The 15,076-nt window shown below is 42.1% G+C and overlaps 1 protein-coding gene across 1 annotated transcript in view; it reads left to right on the forward strand.

Annotated features, from left to right (window-relative positions):
* The first annotated feature begins 1,831 nt into the window (after positions 1-1,831).
* The window catches only part of LOC143360296 (EGFR adapter protein), a 162,942-nt gene continuing 149,697 nt past the window's right edge, over positions 1,832-15,076 (forward strand). The window contains exon 1 of the mRNA XM_076799014.1: positions 1,832-1,963. The gene's annotated coding sequence lies outside the window, so the exon portion shown is untranslated. The remainder of the gene's footprint in view (positions 1,964-15,076) is intronic.

Genomic DNA, 15,076 nt, shown 5'->3' on the forward strand with positions numbered 1-15,076 from the left:
CTTCTTTCGAGATAGGGGGGGGGGGCGGCTAACCTAACGCCGACGATAGACAATGGTCCATCCACCCACGTGAGCGTCATCGAATTTTTCTGAAAGCGTCACTCGATCTTATAGAATCCGTTTCTGATCCTCATTACTCTCCAAAAGGACACCCCTCTGAATGCGGTAACTATTTCGAAAGTGATCCAAGAGAAAATCTAGAAGCATTAAAGAATTTTTAGAAAATTGCGATTACTGGGAATTAAGAAAAATATAGCAATTTTTCATATCTTGCCACAAACTTCGTTACTTGTACGAATTTAAATGAATCCCGCAGGCATAATTTGAAAGATGTAATTGACTACTAAAGTCGACTGTGTCCTAAATTGGTTATAAATTTAGAAATATTTGCAATCTAATAACCACGGTTATCATTAGTGATTCTATCGTGGAAAATTTCCTCTGTCCATAATTTTAATGGAAATTATATTTTCACTGCGATTCCTCCTACAGTGTACACACTTCCTCGGAATATTTAATTAAACAAAAATTACAGTGCAACAATAGATCGATATTTCCCGTTTACGCATGTTATTCAGAATTTAATTGAAAGTGTAATTAATGGACACGCATATCCACAAAGGAGGGTAATTCATTTTTGATCATGCTGCGTCCCAAGGTTACGAATAAATGGCGTGTGCAGCATGAAATGTTTTGCAATCATTAAACTGCACTGGCCGTCGAAATGTCCATGATGGAAATGGTTCCAATTAAACGTAATGAATTTCTATAATTCAGAACTGCAAACGAAGTACCGAAGTATGTTTCAATTGGAAACAACGCACGAGTATTGTTACAAGTGAAGAAATTATTATTCATATATATAAAAAGAGAGAAAGAGCGATTAAAATCGTACTCTAACAACATTTCAGGAGTACGCCATCGACATTCAAAATGCCGAACTTCCCGGATAACGAGACATTAAACCGGGAAAATGTTGGAAACAAATTTAGTTCGAAATAGGGTTAGGATTGCTTTTCAAACAGATTCGATTGAGTCGATTGCGTCATGGCGTTCAATAGACGACTGATTATCAATGGAACGCTATCCGAATAACAATCTTCGTAACTCGCAGCACGCGCAAATTTGCGGACCATTATAACTAGGCAAAAAGAAAAGTGCGTTCCGCTGACAGAAATTCATAGACTGCGGACTTTTATGCAAAAATTGCGTTAATTGCAGGACGTAGTTCATTATTTTTAAGAAAGTGGCGAAGATTATTTTTCTTTACTGTCCGTAAATAATAAATAAATTCCTGAAGAAAGAGCCTCGAGATAATATTTCTCGTTATTTCTCGTTTCGAGTACAATTTTACCGGTATGCGGTCGTTAACGCAAATAATGGTAAATAGTTTGCCAACAGTGGCGAGCTCAAAGCAGCAAAACGCGAAGGATTTCGTGAGCCCCGTGGTTCCCCGATACGTGACAGTCAGTAAGAAAGCCATTTAGGGGAACGGAAGTTGGCAAGTAGGAGGCAAAGCGGGGGCGGTTAGGTAAATGCGTTCCATAACCAATTATCGGCCACGAAAGCCGCGAAATAACGCTAATTACGCGTTTAACAAGAAAAAGGGGAAGAGAGAGAGAGAGAGAGTGGAAGTTCGAATCCGCGAAAGCTCCGGCGCGAGTGCGCATGATCCCAGCCCCCTCCCGTTTGTTTCGTCTGTGTGCGCGTAATTCCCGTAGGTGGGCGTCCCGTTCGTCGTTGTAGTGGTTCCATGGGGTGGTCGGAGCCCACGTGGAGCAACACGGTACTGTCAGTCGCACCCGGCGAGTCATTCGTGTATCACGGTTTTCCATTCCGGCTGTTTTCATCACACCACCCCTTCCGGGTGCTTTTGCGCGAGTTTTCAGTGCCGGTTCATGGTTGCCGCGTGCCTAATGTGATGTTGGGGTTGCGGGACAAGCTCTGAAATCGGACGCCAGAGGTAAGCCATGCTTCACTAAAGCCGAAAAGTGCGAACAATCCCTTCCGTTTTTCACACACAAGTGCCTCAGATTTGGAACTCGACAGGTAGAGTCTAGACGAGTAATTAATTGTGGTCAGTGTTGGTATTAATATCTCTCCGAAATGTACGCAAATTGCTCATGAAACACACACGTGTGAGTACTACCATTTATTTTGTGGTTTTAAGTTTTAGAAACTCTTCGTCGTTCAGAGTTTCACGGGAAAAAGAAAATTTATATTTATTCGATGATTTTTCTATTCTGCTGTATGTCGAATAGAATTTTAATTTAAAGGAAATTAATAACATATTTATTGGACTCTGTTCAGAATCTTTATTACTAGTCTGACTCGATCAGCCGAGGGGTTGAGACTATCATAATTTGTCCTTGACAGCAAGTATCAATGTGAAACGTCGTTCTAGCCGGAGTTGACAAACGCTTTAAAATGATTCGAAAATTTACACATATGGGATATAAAATTACCACGTAATATTGAAAGTGTCTATCCACAACTATCTCGACCCTGCCAAAAATAGTGAAAATCCTCATTAATTTTTTGAACACTTTTTTGGCTCCCCTAATTTGCTGCTAAACATGGTCGGTATTTAGGCTTATGCGAAACGTTATCGACCTGGTCGAGGATCGCAGTTCCGACACTATGGGGGTTGATCGGACACTGAAAGAGTTAATCACCTTAGCCGCACGATCTGATTAAAAGGTGGCAGTGCGACTTGTTGACTGGTGGTTTCATTTCATATTCCGAAACGACTTAGCGAGTCCTGGATGTGTTGCCAGAGGTATACTAAACGTCCCGACCACCCCCCCCCCCCGGGGAGCATCACGCTGTGGTTTTAGTGTGGAAAATGAAACTCGAGGAGTATGAGAGATCATCTTGGATTGTGTGTCGGAGGAAAGGAGCTTTCGCCACTTAAACGGGAGAAAGCTCCGTTCCTTCTGATTGATCTCTGTGTTGAACGGTTCCGGTGAAGTTTATTAACAGTGAGAGGACTGTGATTGTTTTGTTGCTGGTCGTACACGGTTGTTTTCGAGGAGGGGGGACACGCTCGATGGGAGTTAGGCGAGATTTTATGGTAAAGTTAGAGCGCTATGCTCCGGGCTCTGATGGACGCGTATTTGGTGCGTAGAATCGTGGAGGTAATTATGCTGTCGAGATCACTGTTCTGGGCAAAATTATGTTCCTATCGTTTAGGAATACTGTTGGCGTAAACTATATTTCAATGTTTTTGATTTTTTGGAGATATACGGAGAGACCTTGCAACAAATAATACTAGTGTTAAAAAATATTTTATTGCCCGTCTATTAAAATTAGAATTTTGTACTCAAATCTTTTGTATTTCATATTAATGAGAAAACTAAGTGAAATGAAAATAATGGAATATTCTTAAATTCGTTTTGACTTACTTTTTCTTGGAAAAAATTCGGAGTTTACTTGTGGGGCTTAAAGAAATATTAGAAAATATTTCTGAGCCCAGTTTGAGGTAAAAATTGTAGAGAAATTCATATAGTGAAATTTAGTGTCTGAACAAGTCCGACTGCGACGGAAACCGCGGAAAAAAAGGGTGTGAAAATTCCTCTTCGAAAATTGTTCTTTTTCCCGTGTAGGAATATGATAGGGACAGGAGAGGACGCCTCTAGTGCGTGACCGAGTACAACAAAGCCAATCGATCGACATCAATCAATGGAGTTTTTCAAAACCGGTGGTCGGGGTTCGGCGGCGGCAGACAGCGCAAAAAGTATTTTATACGTGATCATTTACGCCGACCATAAATTACGAGTCTTTCCCGGGCGCGTTCGTCAATGGAGTTTTTTTTTCCCATCGTTACTTTCTCTGTCGCGTCGACGAGAGCGAGAAAGCGGTATCGAGAGGGTGGGGAGAAGGAGAGAGAGAGGAGGTGGGGTACGAGAATTAATTAGTTTGAGAAGCCCAATTAAAAATAAAAATGTCGAGAGTGACCGAGGCCGGTCGCTCTCCCATGGTCAATCGTTTGATCGTTCGTTAACCACCGACGTCGACGTCGACGACGACGCCGACCGTCGACGGACTCGCTAAAAATCCATTGCGTTTGGCAAATGACGTATCCGTCGGTCGATGATTCGACGATAAAAAATGCCGTGTTCGATACAACCGACGTGTGTGCCGCGAGTGGCCAATAAAAATTCATTACATTCGAGCGAGCGCGCGCGCGCGCAACCGGTGGAAATAAACGATCGCACGATGAGCATCGCTCGCGTGCGAGCATTTTGTAAATAACCGCGTAATGTCACGTATGGTAAAAATTCATTGCTTTCGGTAAATTGAGCCCGGCGACGCGATCACGCACTATCACTTTCTCTCTTTCTCTTTCTCTCGCTCTCTTTCGATCGCTTTTTTTAGTCTGTGTGCGACGGCGATTGATACGGCGCGGAGTTCCACGGTGACGCACGATACAGACGGTTCGATAAAAATTTGTATGGCCCCGGACTGTATTAACTCCCGCCGGAGAACACCATGTGCAAATTAGTTTGCAGTTTTGATGTTTTACTCTTTGCTGCCGGGGCAGAACGTTGCGGAGGAGGGAGGGGTGGGGGGTGCAGTCCTTAGCATCTGTTGTTAATTGTTTGATCAGGGTTTGGGGATTGTGCAGCAAAAATATTTTCAATTTAATATCCAATTTAATTTAATACTGAATTTAATTTTATCTAAGCAAAATTTTTTAATTTAATAGAGTAGCGACCTAATATAGAATCTTTATTGAATATAGGATAAAATTTAAAGAAAGGATTGTTGGAACATAAAAATATTATCAGACTAATTCGAGATTCTGCAGAATTTTGTAATATTTTATTTCCAGTTTAATCTCTTCGAGAATATCGCTGTTGCAATATTTTCTGAAACGTGACTTACCTTTTTCACTCATAATTTACGGCAACAACGAGTTTAATCATCCACCTCTTTTATTCAAAATTAAACCGCGGGAACAAAGAGAAATTACAGACTTCCCAAAAGCCAGTGTCGTGTATTGCCATTTTTAATGCCGGGCGTGCATATAAGTAATCTGATCTCGTCCAATTTAATTAAACGCGCAGTGTCCGGCATAATTAATCAAAGGAAATCCTGTAAAAACTTTCTCTGAAGCTTTTTAACTGTAGTAGTTACGAATTTTACCTGGCAAACAAATCCACAGTTGTAAAACGTATTATCAGTTTCGAAGATTTGTGGTCTACACGGTTAATAAACAATTCTCATTTATTTCGTGTAACGCGTTCGATGTAGAACCGTGTTGCTGAATGTTGAAAGTTATCGGGACCATAAATTCGCTCGTGGATCGAAATCGTGTTAAGTATGTGCATTTCGTAGGATTGAACGTGCGCGGCATAGTACCGCGTCGCGATATACATGTCATTTATCATCCATTTGCAAAGTGATTATACGATAAAAGAAAGAAAAAAAAAAAGAAAATTCACCAGTCTCGGCGTTGAACGGTTCCCGGTTGCTCGAAATTCTACGTCAATTATGCAGGTCTCAAGTTTCACTTATAGAGGAGTTTGCAAAGAAAGTTCCCGTTCCAAAGAAACTTCCGGTTTGTGCCTCGGAGTATTGCTTCCTCATAAATTCTGATTTTTAGCTCACCGCTGCCTCGTAAATCGAAAATCTGGGTCTCTCGTTAGCATACATTTGTGTACAGCTTATTTCCCAATTAGAAGCATCGGTTTCATCTCATAAACATAATTAGAGGACCGAGGAAAACGATTTACCTCGAGATACGGATCTGGGTTAATTGATTCTAAAACATTCGCAAAAATACCTCGCACAGTTTATTAACCATTAACAATTTCACGGTTTCATTAACGTAACCTGATTCCTTTAAGCTTCACCGTACAAGACATACTATTAAATAAGCGTATTATTTTGCATCCGAAGGAAATATGAAAAGAAGGCCTTTATCACCAAACATTTCTTTTATTATATTTAAGTACAAAAATTACTGCAAGCAAAACAGCTTCATATTTCAGCATTAGAAGAAAAAATCAGAATCACTACTTTCATCCCCAACAACACCCTCTATTTCTATTATTTAGCTAACGAATAGTGACCAGGAAAATTGATCGTATATAAACGCTAGTGATGAAAATGGGTGAAATAATTCGAATAAAAATGTCGAGAGACTGTTTCCAGCGGAATTTCGCTTTCGATAAAGTTTCGGGGACAATTTAGGGGCCGTCGAACGAGTGGTTAACAGCTCCCCAAGTAGTCGGGTCGTTAAACAAATCTGTTGTCGCAGTTTGCCAGGGTCTGGCCCGGCGGGACGGCCAGTCAAAGTGTCAAAACCACTGTTTAAAACGTGGAAAGCCGGTTTCTAAGCGTGCTCCTTTGCCCCCGGTGTGTATACGTACAGATCCGTTCGCCACATTTCAACCCCCGGAGAACCGGGTCGCCTTTGCCCAATCGAATTCTCAACTCTCTTTCTCTCCGCCGTCGAACGGGCCGTTACGAATTTACGTGACGGAAATATCGTTCGATATTACACCGCGATATCATAAAGCCCCTGTACACATCGAACCCGGGAGAATCGCGCGCGTCATTTCCACCGGCGCGGCAGACGGAGTCGATCTTACGACGATATTCTTTTCGCCAATCGTAAAATTCAACCGTTTCCAGATATGCCAAGTGCCCCACCCTCCGCCAATTAACCTTTAGCACTCGAATGGCCACTGTAAGGCGCCACTAAAAATTGCTGTATCATTATTAAAAATATTTTTTACATTATTAAATTTGTTTGTATTTAATAAATTACTAAACATCTCAATACTCTACGAGTAAATTGCACCATTTTCGTATGTATAGCATGAAAAAATATACATAGAAGGGAAATATTCTAGGTCGAAAGAAGTTTTTCGTTCCAGAGTTAAAATGGCTTCGAGTGCAAAGGGTTAACACCGCGCCCCTGACAGCTTCACGTGCACGTCTTTCGCCTCCTTTTATCACTCGGGCTTTCATTCCGTTTAGAGTGGCCCCAACAGCTCGGATTATTGGCCATTAACCTGTTACTTAGAGAAGCTTCGATTATTAGCAACACCTTCTCTCTAACAAGCGATTTCTTCCTGCGGGATTTTCTTTCGGAATTATTCAATTTTATTTTACGAAGGTTATTGAAATTGAGCGAAGCCAAGAAGTGAAATGTTTTACTGGCAACTAGGAACAGATAATAGACCAGATTTTCGCAATGGAATCAGCGTCGGAGCGTGTTGGCGAAGCTAAAACTAATTTCGACTGTACGAATTTATTGTATTATGGAACTTGGATTATTCACATTCGCACGTGGTAACGGCGTGAAAGCGGAAACGTGTACCCAGCGGTAACTGCGGACCCGGAACCCGAAATAATTCGAAAGTTGGGAAGTTAACTGCTGGCTGTTAACCTGCCAAGTACGTGGATTATTGATATTAATGACGGCGGCTATTGGCTGAAAGTCACTGTTACCGCTATCGAAACCCTCCTTCGGGATTGAAATTCTTTTGCAAAATTGAAATTTAGTGAGCAATCAAATTATTTAATATTCTATTTCGATGTTTCCTCTCGAAGATCGCGGTGCCATCTAGCGGCTCCGCGCGCTAAGCGAGGCGCGACGCTCACTATACACCAACATGGCGGCGCCCTTAGCTGTCACAGACGCTGAAAAGTCTTTACACGCGCATAACTTTTGAACTGGTGATCTCCTGGGATCGAAACTAGGATTCTCGGCATTTTCTCGTCAAGATCTACAGGATTACATGAAACAAAGTTAAAAATTTTTGGTTTCCTCAGGTCAAGTTTCACCTAGAATTGTTACGACTTCTTATTAGGTTTGTAAAAATGTTAAAGAAGAAATAAGATACAGTACAGAAATTTAAAATCGTAGCAGAAACCACACTTCTTATTTCATGAAATGGGTTACTTTGAAAAAATCCGTCTGACTTCCGGTTACACGGTCAGAGCCGTAAAGAATAAATAAAATATACAGCGGGGCAATCTATTATCGGTGTTGCGCGCGATCAAAGGGATGAAAAATTCCGTTACGTTGTTGTAGAGCGTGACAAGACAAACGACCGCAATGAAACGGAAACCAGGATTTGTCAGATAATAAAGCACGATTGTTTCGGGGATGGTCGTCGACTTAATTGATCGATCACTCGAAAGGAAATCGCCCTTCCACGGGGGTCGGCTCGTGGCTCTGAATAATTTAGCGAAAACCTTTAGTAGCCCCGTGAATTTTCCTGATGGTAGACGAGAGAGAGAGAGAGAGAGAGAGAGAGAGAGAGAGAGAGAGAGAGAGAGAGAGAGAGAGAGAGAGAGAGAGGGAGAGGAACAGAGCCGCGTCCAGGAATGTGATTCCGTCGGCAGTACGCGTTCGAAGAAGATTGAACGGACCAGCTATACCGGTATATACTATAGCGCAAATTGATGTCCTAGCCACGTTGGATTTCGAGCGGAGACCGGACCTCCTGCATATTCGGCGAAAATGGCGGAGCTATTATGTGTGATTAAACCCGCCGCATTAATTGTAACTTTTCTACCGGCGGCCTCCTGAAACTTTGATACGAGAATTTCATTTTTGCAATAAAACTCGCGGGGAAATTCATAATGCCGGCCGGTACGTCGTCTGGGACAGTTTATATTATCGTTGGAAATTATAAAGAGATCTTCTGTAATGGAAGAATGAAACACGATTTTAGAACGGATTCATTAAACTTGCCCCATTGTGCGAATTAGTCCGATTAAATTTAGCTGCCAAGGTTGAATAAAAGACAACGGTGCAACGATGTAACGAATTTTTCGTAAAAATTTTATTCGATCTGTTCAATAATTTAATGGTAACTCAGTCAACAGAATTTTATTTTAATTTTGTTTTAACCCCTTTAGTCAATACTATTTTTGCATGGTAGTTCATTCACAAGATAAATTAATAAAATTAATAGGAGGGTTGGATATCACTGAAAACAATTGAGAAAATGTTTTCAGAATGCCTCGAAAAGCGTTAACGGAAAGAAATAAAAAGCGCGCAGTGATCAAACCGGGCGAAAAGAAATGGCGATCGAAAACGGTCCTCGCATAGAGGGAGCACCGTTGGACCGACTTTGCGCGAAAAAAGAAGAAAAAAAATACGCGTCCGCGCAAAATCACGCGGAACCAGGGGAGCAGCTTCTGTCCGTGTTTTTTGGAATTTACGTAATATTTTGTTCGCTTTTCGAACGGCATAGCGTCTCTTTGTGCACCTGCAGGGCCTTCCATTCGAGCGGGTTACACTGATTGGTTTCGTACCCATCGACCTGTGAAACAAATAGATTGCTGCGACGAAGGAATAAAAAAATAAACGAGAACGAAGGCAAAGAGACCGCCGCTTGTTGAAAAGGAAAAACTGACAAGACCTCTCAGGACCGCCACACTTGTCACCTGAGTTTCCTTGGCAATTTTTCTTCTTTCTGGCCAACAAGATAATAGCCTCGCGAATGGCGTCTATTTTAATACCCACAAATCTCTGGTAAGATATCACCGTAAATATTTTATAAATATATTTCAATCATTATTTTACGCTCTCACAGACTCGCCGCATAAATTTTAAATAATCCGCTTCACGCGGCTCGTTTAATCCTTCCGCGAGCAAATTATTTCTTTCAATAAATTTATTGTTTATCCGCCGATTTACATTGCAATTGGTTTTTATTCGAAAGTCCAACCGAGAGATATTTGCATCCCACTGGTCACGAGAGAGTTAAATGAAACGTACGAAGCGGGAATGTTATGCAAAATCTCGTGAAAGTATAATGCATTTATTAAGTGCATCTCAAATGTGCAGGTATACAGAGCAGCGTACAACTTTTGATATTATCATTAATCTCCACTGAATCTTCACTACCAAGTCTTCTTTTACATATTCTGCTTCGATAGACAAAATCGTTCGTTCTTTAACAATAACTGACAAAAAAAAAATATAATTTCTAGCTCAATGTTCCACCAGAGACGTTCCCAAATAGTTAAACCGAACAATGTAATCACCCTTTGTAATTCGGGCCGAGCTCGGTGCATTTTCGGCGGCAGCGTCACAAGGCGAGAGTGGGAGGGGGGTTTATCATCGACGACAACAATAAACGATCAAAAGGGGGGGCCCGATCGGTGATATCTGGGTTGACCGTGATCGACATAATCTCTCGCGCCTGAATGTGACGCGGCGAGGTTGTTGTTTCGCTGGCGGCGTCCGGGAACGGATGAACTGATAAGAGAGAAGGCTCGAATTAGCAGCGTAGCAGCTTTCGGCATTAACTATAAACAAACGATCCCGGTCGGTGCTTGCGCTGTGTGTATGGGAAATGAAGCGTGCGTGGAAATGAGGGAACGAGGAGAGGAGGAGAGAGAGAGAGGCTCTCTCCTGAAAGCAATTCTGCTTTTGATAGGCTGCCTGTGCATGACGTTTCGATAAACAGCCCACCAGGTTTATATACTTTCGTTCCTCCTATGTTCCCTGCTCTCTTCCATTCTGCTTGTTTCGGCTCGATCCCCCGCCCCCGGATCATGCAAAACACGGCGTGTAACTTGTCACGGATTATCCCCCGACGATTCCTTTTTTTTTTTTCAATTTGTTTTTTCTCTTTTTTCCTCGCGTCGTCGACCATTGTACCGGGGAATGTCGTCAACATGCCAAATGACACGGCCGAAATAAATTCCTCTCGCGTGAATTCACGGAGCTTCTAACGTGCCGGCGATTGTGTATGTGTAGAGTCGATTCGCGCAAACAACGCGGATATCGTTATCCGATCGGCGAATTTTCGAGTCGCGAATTATCTCAACTATAATAGCCGCCGGACTAATCAGTTTCGGTGAACGACTCTGCGAACTGGTCGCGGGGAAACCGGATTCGCAATTGTGCCGACTAGAAGTATAATTAGTTGGAGAAATTAATTTATCCACGCGTCCACCGTGCCAGAGAATTTTCCGTGTCTATTTCGTATAAGCGATCGGAGCTGGTGATCTATAGTATAGTACAGATATAGTAAAATGGTTAAACTTCAGCCGGGCAACCCAGAAATTTTCAACTTTTCATTACATAATCCTGTACATCTTGACGAGAAAATGGCCGAAACCGAAGTTTTAAGGCGAGGAATTCACCGGTTCGAAAGTTATGCACGTTTAAAGCTCCCCGCACCGCCCATACAGACAATTGTGCACTGAATATCGAATCGAGTGTTCATTAAATTTTTCATTGAACGATAAATAGTTCGCATGTATGAAAAGCGATTTAGCTTTTCCTCTTTATTCCGTCATCGGCAGCGAGCAATTTTTGTTCCATTGTTGCGGAGCGTGGAATCCGCGAGAGCCGTGTAAAATCATTATTTCGGTGTTGCGGAGCCGATTCGAACGCGCGCTTTCTCTCTCCGCTTCGGCCATTATATTGCCCAACAAGTTAATTGTCATGCCAGTTCAAATATTCATTATGAACTGGTTAACGCCGAATCTTCTCGATCGACTCGATTTCGTCCAAACATTTTCCAATTTGTCGAAAACCGTGTTCCGGCCGGCGACACGGAAACACGGTTGAATTTTTCCCCGTCGAACAATTGCCGGTCGACTATTGGGTGATGGGGGTGGGGGGTGTGGGCCTGATTCCGTTATTTGCTCTACGCGCAAATGGTAATCAGTCTTTTTTTTCTGCATTTTCATAAATTCACGCCCGACCGGGCTATTTCGACCGCCGCGGCATTAAATATCTTCCGAAAGCGTTTTACGGTCTCGCGTTTCATTCAAAATTAACGTCAATCGGATCGGCTCGCGGATTATTACTTTCTGGCGTTCGTCGCAGCCGAACTCGGCTTTTGAAATATTAATTAAGACGCGCTGCGCCGCACCGAAAAGACCCGTTTCATGAATATTTTTTGAATTTCACCTATTTTCGCGATTTTCATCAGTTGCAAAATTCGCATGATTTTCAACGTTTACGCTGATTTGCTTCGCGGCCTCTCCCTCCTTCGGCCGACGATCGGAATTCTGTCCGTTTAAATCCGACCGAAATCTCTTGCCGAATTCGCCGTTAAGACCCCTAATTTATCATGCTACGTGTTGATGCAGATTTACGAGTTCAGACAGTGTGTTTATTGTATTAGTATTTGCAGTGCCTGTACTCACGAGATCGCAGTGCAGTAATAATAAATATCTCGAGTCATGTTTATTATTCGTATCAAAACAGTTTGTGCTACCGTGTTTCGTCGAACAGTGTCAATTAAAATTTTTCTTCTCAGGCTTCAAGTGAATTTCGGGTGATCAAAAGTTCGACGCTGCCGTGTCAATAAATTAATTGGAAAACTGGAAGCCATAACGCGTAGAATCTGTCCAAGACCCGGCGAGTTCTCCAAAATTTCCTGTCGCGTCACTCGTAAATCCATCACAACATGGCCGGCCGTTCTAAATAATTCAGAACACGACCCCTGGCGAGCTTTGACGTCAAAACTTCGAGCTTCCTAAAAGGTGTTTCTCAGAATTAATATTGCAAATTCGCAGCCGGGCCACGCTCTATATATTAGCTTGTAAAATAAATTTCGAATGGACCGGAGAGTTTCGAGAATGGCGAACTTGTCTCCCCGCGACAAAATCTACTTAACCATGGAGCACATTAATTTTTCACGTTTCTCAAACTGGCTAGCCAGAAATATTATATTATAAAATTATTTCTTTCCAGCGCTCAAAATTGTGGGGGAGAATTTCAAAACGAATATTGTAACTTTACATAAAACTTCAAACGTTTTTGAAATTTTGCTCAAAGTCCAATTGGTCATTTTATTGGTTCACATTTAACAAAATAATTTACCCGATCTTCTCAAATTAATCATAGGCTAAATTTTTATAGTTCCTGCTGAATTGAGTACGTTCTTCTCGAGACGTTAGAAAATGTTCCAGGCGTTGTTGATTTAATCCCGTTCATTTTGTGCGCTCGCCTCTGTCTCTGGTTTCACGGTGGTTATAGTAATTACTGTTGCATCCACACCGAGTACACGGTTCATTTAATTTAAGGAGCGTTGTACATCTCGAAAGATTACGTTCGTTTCTTCCGACAAGCTCCATAGTACTCTGTTCTAATCACATACACGTCGTAGATCCCGTTCGCCGTGTTTGTACAGCAAGTCAACATTGTCGCTATCAAAAGCCATTGTATAGTGCACCTCGGTATTAGCATAAGGTGCCTGGCTGCTACCGAGTAAATCGAGCGAACCCGATTCTCTCGTGGGATGTTCCTGCAACAGCCCAGATCCAGTTGCTCCTTCGGACGATTATGCAAATTTCTGACAATTCACGACTTAATGAATCAATGGTAAACCGCAGTTCGCATACTGATCGACAGTCGAACTGCTATAGAACGTGTACGCGTATTAATCGCGTGTGGGCCCGCGCGTTGGTGTACATTCTATTAATTGCCCGGTGTTTGTTGTTATACTGCCAATTTGCCGAGGAAATACCGTTTCACTTATTGCATCAGTACTGCATCGCCAAATATAGCAAACTCTAAAATCGCATTAACAGCTTACTAACCTAACCTTACTAGTCCTAAAGTCTCAATATTTATTAATACAATTAAGTATCTAGTATTACTTGAAACCTAATTTACCGGTGAAACCTTTATCAACGCATTCCTGACATTTTTCTGATTAAAACGAGCCCAAACGCGACGCAATTCGAAGTATGTTTGCTCGTGCAATCGATGATTTAGTGGAGCCTCGATTATCCGAACCAGTCTCTCCATTCTTCGTTATCCATGTATATTAATAATGCAAGTCAGTAAATATTTAACCTGACGCTACAGCTACATAGATAATCGTTCTGCTAACCGAATAATAGTTTCTGTGATTAGTTCGGATAATCGAGGTTATATTCTGTCAGGAATTAAACGAGCAAACATGATCCAAAATGTATCGTGTTTGGTGTCGTTTTGATCGGAAAAGTGTCGGGAATATGCTGCAGAAGTTTGATAAAAAGAAAAATTATTCGGGGCACAAAAATGTTTCATCATTTGTGTTGATTTGTTTCCTGCCTTCTTTGTCTTGCCACAGAAACATTCTATTTCGTTGATACTTTTTCGTGTTTGTACGGATCCAGAAGTTTGTTTCCGAATGCGCGCTGGATCATTCTTTCCGGCGTGCCAGGTGAGGGCGTTCTTTTATTTCGAATTGTCGCAGCGAGTCTACAGAGACTTATTGACAGAAACGATTTCCTGTAAGTCGTAGGATACGATTCTCAAGCCGAAGACGATCGAGGGGCAAGGCAATCTAATCTGGCCGCAGGGAACACAGCTACCCTAACCTCCACTCTCCATTCGGATCGATCACTCACTCGATCATCCCACCCCGTTTGATCATCCAGTATCCTTGATGGTGTTTCACTTTCGCTCGTGCTGACCGACGTGTGTCTGGCTACGAGGACCTGGTCCTGCTCCACCCTATACACTCCTTATCGTTCGGCAACCATAACCCTCGTAAAACCGCCTATTCTTGATTAACCGAACCGTTACCTTTTTCCGGATCTACCCGGACCGACCCGGCTAACCCTTGAGATGATATCGCCGAGGGATTCGCATGGTCACGCAAACTCGAAACAGATTTCTGCACGCCTATCTCCCTCGGCAGAAACTGCCGCGAAATTAGTTGGTAAATGTTACAGAATTATTTATCGAACGTCTCGGGACTGGAAATCCTCATCCATCCGGCCAACACGATCCATGAAAAATCTGTAGAAATTCATTGGAGCCTGAAAAGAACTTTTAGAGTTCAAGAAAATGATTTAAAGTCACCAAGAAAATTGCAATCACCGATTCTATAGAAAAATAAATGGTAATAAAAATGTTGGAGCTTGTCAGGCCAATTCGAAACGTTCGCGAATTAAAAGTAAAGCAAATACTTTTATTTTGCACATTTTCATATCAACGTTTAATCAACTACTACACCGCCGATTCGATTGAAATGTACAAATTGATAAATGAAGCCGGTTCGAAGCAGATTTTCCGTGACCAATAAATCGAGAACGGTTTTTTCATTTCTAATTCGAGCGAATGTTTGCTTTAGCGATATAACTGCTG

This window comes from Halictus rubicundus, chromosome 13 (assembly GCF_050948215.1).
Source record: "Halictus rubicundus isolate RS-2024b chromosome 13, iyHalRubi1_principal, whole genome shotgun sequence".
Lineage (NCBI taxonomy): Eukaryota > Metazoa > Arthropoda > Insecta > Hymenoptera > Halictidae > Halictus > Halictus rubicundus.